This window comes from Macaca fascicularis, chromosome 5, assembly GCF_037993035.2.
Source record: "Macaca fascicularis isolate 582-1 chromosome 5, T2T-MFA8v1.1".
In the NCBI taxonomy this organism is placed as follows: domain Eukaryota; kingdom Metazoa; phylum Chordata; class Mammalia; order Primates; family Cercopithecidae; genus Macaca; species Macaca fascicularis.
This window is the reverse complement of record NC_088379.1, coordinates 187,819,662-187,827,277: the sequence shown is the minus strand read 5'-3', so window position 1 is coordinate 187,827,277 and position 7,616 is coordinate 187,819,662. Positions and strand designations below refer to the sequence as shown.

The following is a 7,616-nucleotide window of genomic DNA, read 5'->3' as shown; positions in this document are numbered from 1 at the left end:
AGTGATAATGTAGAAAATTCATAAAATGAGACACTGATGAAAGAACGGAAAACAAATGATACTAAAAAATTATGTAAAAGGGAATAAGATAACTATTGTTCATACCACATTTTAGATGGTTAGACAATGAATTTATGAAGGGTTCAAATAAATGGAAAATCGAAGAGATGAAAATTTACAAGAAATAGAGAAAGAGATAATGAGAACGAAAGAAGGCAATCGAAATGAAAAGTAGAATGAAACAAGAAGGCAATCTGAATCTAGTAAAGTAGATTTTTGGAAACAAGAGGTGTTAATTTGAAAAAGAAGAGGAGGAGAAGGAGAAAAGAGGCAACCCTGTTCCCAGTTCTGAAAATATATTAAGCGAAACACTCCTTTTCAGGGTCAATAATTTCTTTCTCTCAACTGTAGTAGAGAACAAACTGCTACACTCAAGTCATTTTTTTTTTTTTTTTTTTTTTTGGGTGTTGAAATGACTGGTGTGTAATATTTTTTAAAGCCTTCATTTTTGGTCAGCATAAGTTTCCTTCAGTTATTTTTCCATTTCTAGTTGCATTTCATTTTGAGGCTTACCATATCAAAGTGAGTATGAAGTTCTGCAATGTAGTCACTGTGGATTTCATGTCATGTATGATGGAAATGGAAATGTGTAGTTTACTTAAGAAAATGTTCTTCTTCTGTAACATCTGACTCTTCATCCTCATCATCTTCTGATGGCTGATCCTTTCTTAGTTGGTAGCAGATACCTGTCCTGTTCCAGATACACACTTAGCTGACAGTGATCTCTGATGAGGTGACTTTGAATTTGCTCTTACCATGTCTAAATGAGATGAATAATCTGGTGCATACAGAGAATTTCAGAAAACCTCTAAATCTAAATCTTCATCCTCATCAATCTTTTGTATATTCTGGTAGGCAGCTGTGTAGGCCTCTAAAGCTTTGCTGTGAAATAACATTTCAATTGTGAAAAATTTGGAAAATATAGTCTTTCTAGCCTTTATTTTCTGCCTTTCAAAGTTGTCAATAGTTTCCCCCAGATGATGACTTGTTCGGGTGGCATCCCTTTCAGCTCTTTGTAATTCTGTGTCTGCCTTTGGTCCAAAGGAAGAAGGACCAAGCAATTGGCGCAGCCCCAAACCGCTGCTCCAGGGACTCCTCTCAGGAAAGGAGGTGTTCTGGAACCTCAAACGCTCCTTATGTGGTTTCTGGCTGAGCTGGGCAGTAACAACCTTAAAAAACATTCTTTTTTTTTTTTTTTTGAGACAGAGTCTCGCACTGTTACCCAGGCTGGAGGGCAATGGCATGATCTCGGCTCACTGCAACCTCCGTCGCTGGGTTCATGCCATTCTCCTGCCTCAGCCTCCTGAGTAGCTGGGATTACAGGCGCCCTCCACCACGCCTGGCTAATTTTTTTGTATTTTTAGTAGAGACGGGGTTTCACTATGTTAGCCAGACTGGTCTCGAACTTCTGACCTCGTGATTCGCCCACCTCGGCCTCCCAAAGTGCTTTGATTACAGGCGTGAGCCACCATGCCTGGCCTTAAAAACGTTTTTTTAAAGGTCAAAATTCAAAAGATACAATAACATGTCGTTCAGGTGGGTTTCGATGACCTGTTCCTTCTACTTGAGTTAATTGCTTAGCTTCTCGATTCCTTGCTGTGAATGTTGCCTTGCGGTCATCCCGTTTCATTTTTACAATGGTTCCGTAAGCTTTCAAGGGTTAACCACTTTGGCTTCAAGTCTTTCAACCTCTGCTTGTCAATAATCCTGAAGTTTGGCAAACTCATCAGCAAAGTTCATCAGACCCAGCTTTAGATGTGGGGTCTCTGTAGTGGCATATGAATTGATTTCATTCATCAGGAGGCCCGCTTCGTCTCGCGGCCTGGCCGTTTTCTGTACATAGGCAGCAAAGAATTGGCACCGTTCTCCAAAATGCTTCTCCACATTTGAGACAGCTGCTTGCCGTTGTTTGGTTTGAACATTCCGGTTTTCCAATGTGCATCTCAACATCTTGCCTGGCGCACAACCAGGGACCCCGGGGGAGCCCAACGACGGGGGCTCTAAGGGGCCTGGGTGCGCGCTGGGGCGCAAGCCGCCCTCACGTCATGATTCTGTGGTTCTGTGATGATTGATGACCTCTTTGTGAAGTCAGAGAGCTGTCGGCCAGGCAACATCTCTAAGTGGGGATACAGGCAGCCATCTGCTGGTTGTAATTTTGGGGCAAAAGAACAGATAGCTACACTGTCCCCAAAATATCACATGCATGGAAGGATGTTGGAAATTAATGTTGGTGAAAAGAAAGTATATGAAAATGTCTTTATAAATGATAACATGCTATATAAGTGGCATTACAATGATCAAAGGTAAAGCAACACATATTATAAGGGTAAGACAAGATTGATTACATAAGCACCTTAGCAGGCCTTAGGACATAAGAGACTTCATCCATTTCTTCCTGTGTCTTGAGTGCCTGCAGGAGATGAATGAGACACAATCTACACAAGCACAGAGCTTGCAATCTTTTAGGGGCAACTGGGTACTTATGCATGACGCCAGGCAGACAGTGATGAGTGCCACCAGAGCAATGGCTGCCTCCTGTAGGGACAGAAAACACTTTCTTTCTACTCTCTGAGATTTCATAATTGACTCCAGGACAGTAGGCAAATGAACAGGAGAAAAAAGATGCACATTTATTACACGGATGGGAGCAGCACAAGAAAGAAAAGTGAGTACCCAAAACCCAGTGAAACTGACAAGCTTATCTACTTCTTCATAAAGAAGAGGGGATTGGGCATGTAGGCTGCTTAGGGGAAAGTAAGTGCTTTTTGGGGAAGATGAACAGGTGATAGCCTACGGTGATGTCTGTGAGTGGCCCGGACCCCCAGTCTCTTCTCCTGTGATACAGTGAATCTTGTCTCTGGAGGAGGAACTGAGTTCCTTTTTAGAAGATCTATCTTGAGGAGGTAAGGAAAGTTCAGGGACAGCCCCTCCCTGTGCTTCAGGGGAAAGAAAGGAGTGAGACAGGAGGGCAGGCGAAGGTCAGAGAGATCTTGTTGCTGAGGCCGTTGCTGAAGCCTTCCAGTCTCCTCCAGTTCAAAGTACTCTGCAGGCCAGCGCGCCATATCTTTTTCTGAGCCCCAACAATGGTCAGCTGTGACATCCAGGAAGGCTCTGAAGAGGACGTGGCATTCACCTTGCTCTTGAAGGACAGAGAATACTTGAAAAGAAAAAGATAGACAAAGGACTCAGACAAAAGAAATAGTTCTCTTTCCTCTCATGTAACATTTGGATATTTTTGCCAGTCATCCATCCCTGCCTTGAGGGAATTGAACAGAGAGCAGGCCAATTCGGAAGAAGAGATGAAAGTCTGTTGTGGAGAGCCCCTTAAGGGTCCTTGAACAGGTAGGACCAGCCGGAGGATAACGGGGTGTGCAGGTGTCCATCTAAGCACCACAGCTTGGTTGGGAGCAATTTTGGAATTCAAAGCCTCAGATCCCCGCAGCCCTTTCTTCTCATCCCGCCTCTGGCAATGCATAAACAGGAAACAATCCAGGGGTGGCACCGGCCCAGCCCCTCCCACCCACGGACAGGCCAGAGCTGGTGGGTCAGCCTGTATCTCCACATTGGTGCCCCTGCTCAGAGGAATTGATTCATTCATGTGAAGCTATCTCCATAGCCCAAAGCAAGCTCATTTATTTATGAATAATTTGAAAAGGAAAGTACAAATCTTTTATGGGACTACTTCAGAATATTTCGTATTGTTACCCCCAAAAACTGGGGCTTATTTGTCTGGTGAGTAACAAACGACTCTCCAGGAGAACTCAGATTTTGATCAATAGGCATTGTGTTACTTGGCATAAGTAAGACACACACAGGGAGTATTCTTCACAGCCGTGTCTTCCCAAGGGAAAATGACAGGAGGGTTTGTTGGAGTGATGGAGAAGGGATAGGTGCATCATGGCATGTGTGTGTGTGGGGTACCAGTGGCCCAGACCCCCCCTCTACGTGCCATGATGGGTCACAGTTTATGGGAATAAAGCTATGGCTCCTCTAAGGGAGGAGGGCTTTAGCATGGCATGAAGAAACTTCGCTGCGGTCCGTCTGTAAGTTGCTGGGGTCTGTCAGTTGCTGGTTCCAACCAGCAAGGTGACTGCATTCCACACAGGCTGCAGGGCAAGAGGCTATAAAACAGGCTGCTTGCTCAGGTTGATTAGTCATTTCCTAAAATCCCTGGAAACCCTCTCTATCTGCTTACAAAAGTACAGTGAATCCTTCATTTACATGGTCAGAGTTCATAGTATCTCCAATCTGCATGCTTAGAATGGCCACTCTGAACAGTGATGTTGCTTATAAAGCCAAGGTACGGAGTTCTCCCAGTCCGTGCTGCTTGGTCAATGATCGGCAGTAACTTTCCCGCCAGGTTGATAGAGAACTGCGGGTGGAAACTTGCCTTGAAGAACAGATTTCCCTAAGGGCATCAGTGCTAAAGAACTGATACATTGTGAATGTGTTCTTTAGTAAAGCTTGTGAAGTATTTCAGAGGCCAAGGTGTATCAGGGTGTCCATAGGTGTGAAACATGTTAAAGGCCTTGAGTGGCTGATGGTCTAGATCTTGTCAGCATCTCTCCTTAGAAGTGCAAACTCAGGCCCCACGCTACACCTCGATTTCCAGGTGACGCGTATGCACGCTAAAGTTGAAGAAGTCTTGGTTTAGATACCTTTAAGAGGAAGTCGTAAGTCACCCTCCTCAACCCCCTAGGAATGTTTCCTAGGAGAAAGAAAGTTGAACATTGCTATCTTTTTACTCTGATATTAATGTTGATATCCAACAGGTCAAATATTAATAATTTTCCCTTAATATACTTGATTCTACTAGTTATACCATTTACTTATAATACCTAATGCAATGTAAACGCTATGTAAGTAGTTGTTACCCTGTATTGTTTAGGAAATAAGGCCAAGAAAAAAGTCTATACATTTTCAGTACAGATGCAACCATCCTTTTTTTTTTTCACATATTTTTGATCCCTGGTTGATTGAATCCATGGATGGGGAACCCCCGGATACAGAGGTCCAACTGTATTTAAATTTAAATTAAGCTCTAGTTTGCAGTATTCACTCTATGACAGTGTAGTAAAAATCAACACAAAGCTGGGTGCAGTGACTCACACCTGTAATCCCAGTACTTTGAGAGGCCGAGGCAGAAGGATCACTTGAGGCTGGGAGTTTGAGACCAGCCTGGGCAACACAGTGAGACCCCACTTTCCCCCACAAAAAATCAACACAATACTTCTGATTGCATGATTGTTAAAAGTAAAGTAACACCTTGAAAAAGCCCCAGCTTGTTTTTTTTTTTTTTTTTTTTTTTAATGCTCTAAGTTCTAGGGTACATGTGCACAATGTGCAGGTTTGTTATATATGTATACATGTGCCATGTTGGTGTGCTGCACCCATTAACTCGTCATTTATATTAGGTATATCTCCTAATGCTATCCCTCCCCCCCGTCCCCTCCCCACAACAGGCCCCGGTGTGTGATGTTCCTCTTCCTGTGTCCAAGTGATCTCATTGTTCAATTCCCACCTATGAGTGAGAACATGCAGTGTTTGGTTTTCTGTTCTTACGAGAGTTTGCCGAGAATGATGGTTTCCAGCTGCATCCATGTCCTTACAAAGGACACAAATTCATTCTTTTTTATGGCTGCATAGTATTCCATGGTGTATATGTGCCACATTTTCTTAATCCAGTCTGTCACTGATGGACATTTGGGTTGATTCTAAGTCTTTGCTATTGTGAAAGTGCTGCAATAAACATACGTGTGCATGTGTCTTTATAGCAGCATGGTTTATAATCCTTTGGGTATATACCCAGTAATGGGATGACTGGGTCAAATGCTATTTCTAGTTCTAGATCCTTGAGGAATCGCCACACTGTTTTCCACAATGGTTGAACTAGTTTACAGTCCCACCAACAGTGTAAAAGTGTTCCTATTTCTCCACATCCTCTCCAGCACCTGTTGTTTCCTGATTTTTTAATGATTGCCATTCTAACTGGTGTGAGATGGTATCTCATTGTGGTTTTGATTTGCATTTCTCTGATGGCGAGTGATGATGAGCATTCTTTCATGTGTCTGTTGGCTGTATGTATGTCTTCTTTTGAGAAGTGTCTGTTCATATCCTTTGCCCACTTTTTGATGGGGTTGTTTGCTTTTTGTAAATTTGTTTGAGTTCTTTGTAGGTTCTGGATATTAGCCCTTTGTCAGATGAGTCGATTGCAAAAATTTTCTGCCATTCTATAGGTTGCCTGTTCACTCCGATGGTAGTTTCTTTTGCTGTGCAGAAGCTCTTTAGTTTAATTAGATCCCATTTATCAATTTTGGCTTTTGCTGCTGTTGCTTTTGGTGTTTTAGACATGAAGTCCTTGCCCATGCCTATGTCCTCAATGGTATTCTTCTAGGTTTTCTTCTAGGGTTTTTATGGTTTTAGGTCTAACATTTAAGTGTCTAATCCATCTTGAATTAATTTTCATATAAGGAGTAAGGAAAGGATCCAGTTTCAGCTTTCTACTTATGGCTAGCCATTTTTCCCAGCACCATTTATTAAATAGGGAATCCTTTCCCCATTTCTTGTTTTTGTCAGCGTTGTCAAAGATCAGATGGCTGTAGATGTGTGGTATTATTTCTGAGGGCTCTGTTCTGTTCCATTGGTCTATATCTCTGTTTTGGTACCAGTACCATGCTGTTTTGGTTACTGTAGTCTTGTAGTATAGTTTGAAGTCAGGTAGCGTGATGCCTCCAACTTTGTTCTTTTAGCTTATGATTGTCTTGGCAATGCAGGGTCTTTTTGGTTCCTTATGAACTTTAAAGCAGTTTTTTCCAATTCTGTGAAGAAACTCATTGGTAGCTTAATGGGGATGGCATTGAATCTATAAATTACCTTGGGCAGTATGGTCATTTTCACAATATTGATTCTTCCTATCTATCCATGAGCATGGAATGTTCTTCCATTTGTTTATGTCCTTTTTTTTTTTTTTTTTTTTTTTTTTTTTTTGAGACGGAGTCTCGCTCTGTCGCCCAGGCTGGAGTGCAGTGGCGCGATCTCGGCTCACTGCAAGCTCCGCCTCCCGGGTTCACGCCATTCTCCTGCCTCAGCCTCCCGAGTAGCTGGGACTACAGGCGCCCACAACCGCGCCCGGCTAATTTTTTGTATTTTTAGTAGAGACGGGGTTTCACCGTGGTCTCGATCTCCTGACCTTGTGATCCGCCCGCCTCGGCCTCCCAAAGTGCTGGGATTACAGGCGTGAGCCACCGCGCCCGGCTCTATGTCCTCTTTTATTTCACTGAGCAGTGGTTTGTAGTTCTCCTTGAAGAGGTCCTTTACATCCCTTGTAAGTTGGATTCCTAGGTATTTATTCTCTTTGAAGCAATTGTGAATGGGAGTTCATTCATGATTTGGCTCTCTGTCTGTTACTGGTGTATAAGAATGCATGTGATTTTTGCATATTGATTTTGTATCCTGAGACTTTGCTGAAGTTGCTTATCAGCTTAAGTAGATTTTGGACTGAGATGATGGAGTTTTCTAAATATACAATCATGTCATCTGCAAACAGGGACAGTTGG

The 7,616-nt window shown here is 42.8% G+C and overlaps 1 pseudogene; it reads right to left on the bottom strand.

Annotated features, from left to right (window-relative positions):
- Positions 1-426: 426 nt before the first annotated feature.
- Positions 427-2,010, bottom strand: LOC102120388 (CBY1-interacting BAR domain-containing protein 1-like; annotated as a pseudogene).
- Between the last annotated feature and the right edge of the window lie 5,606 nt (positions 2,011-7,616).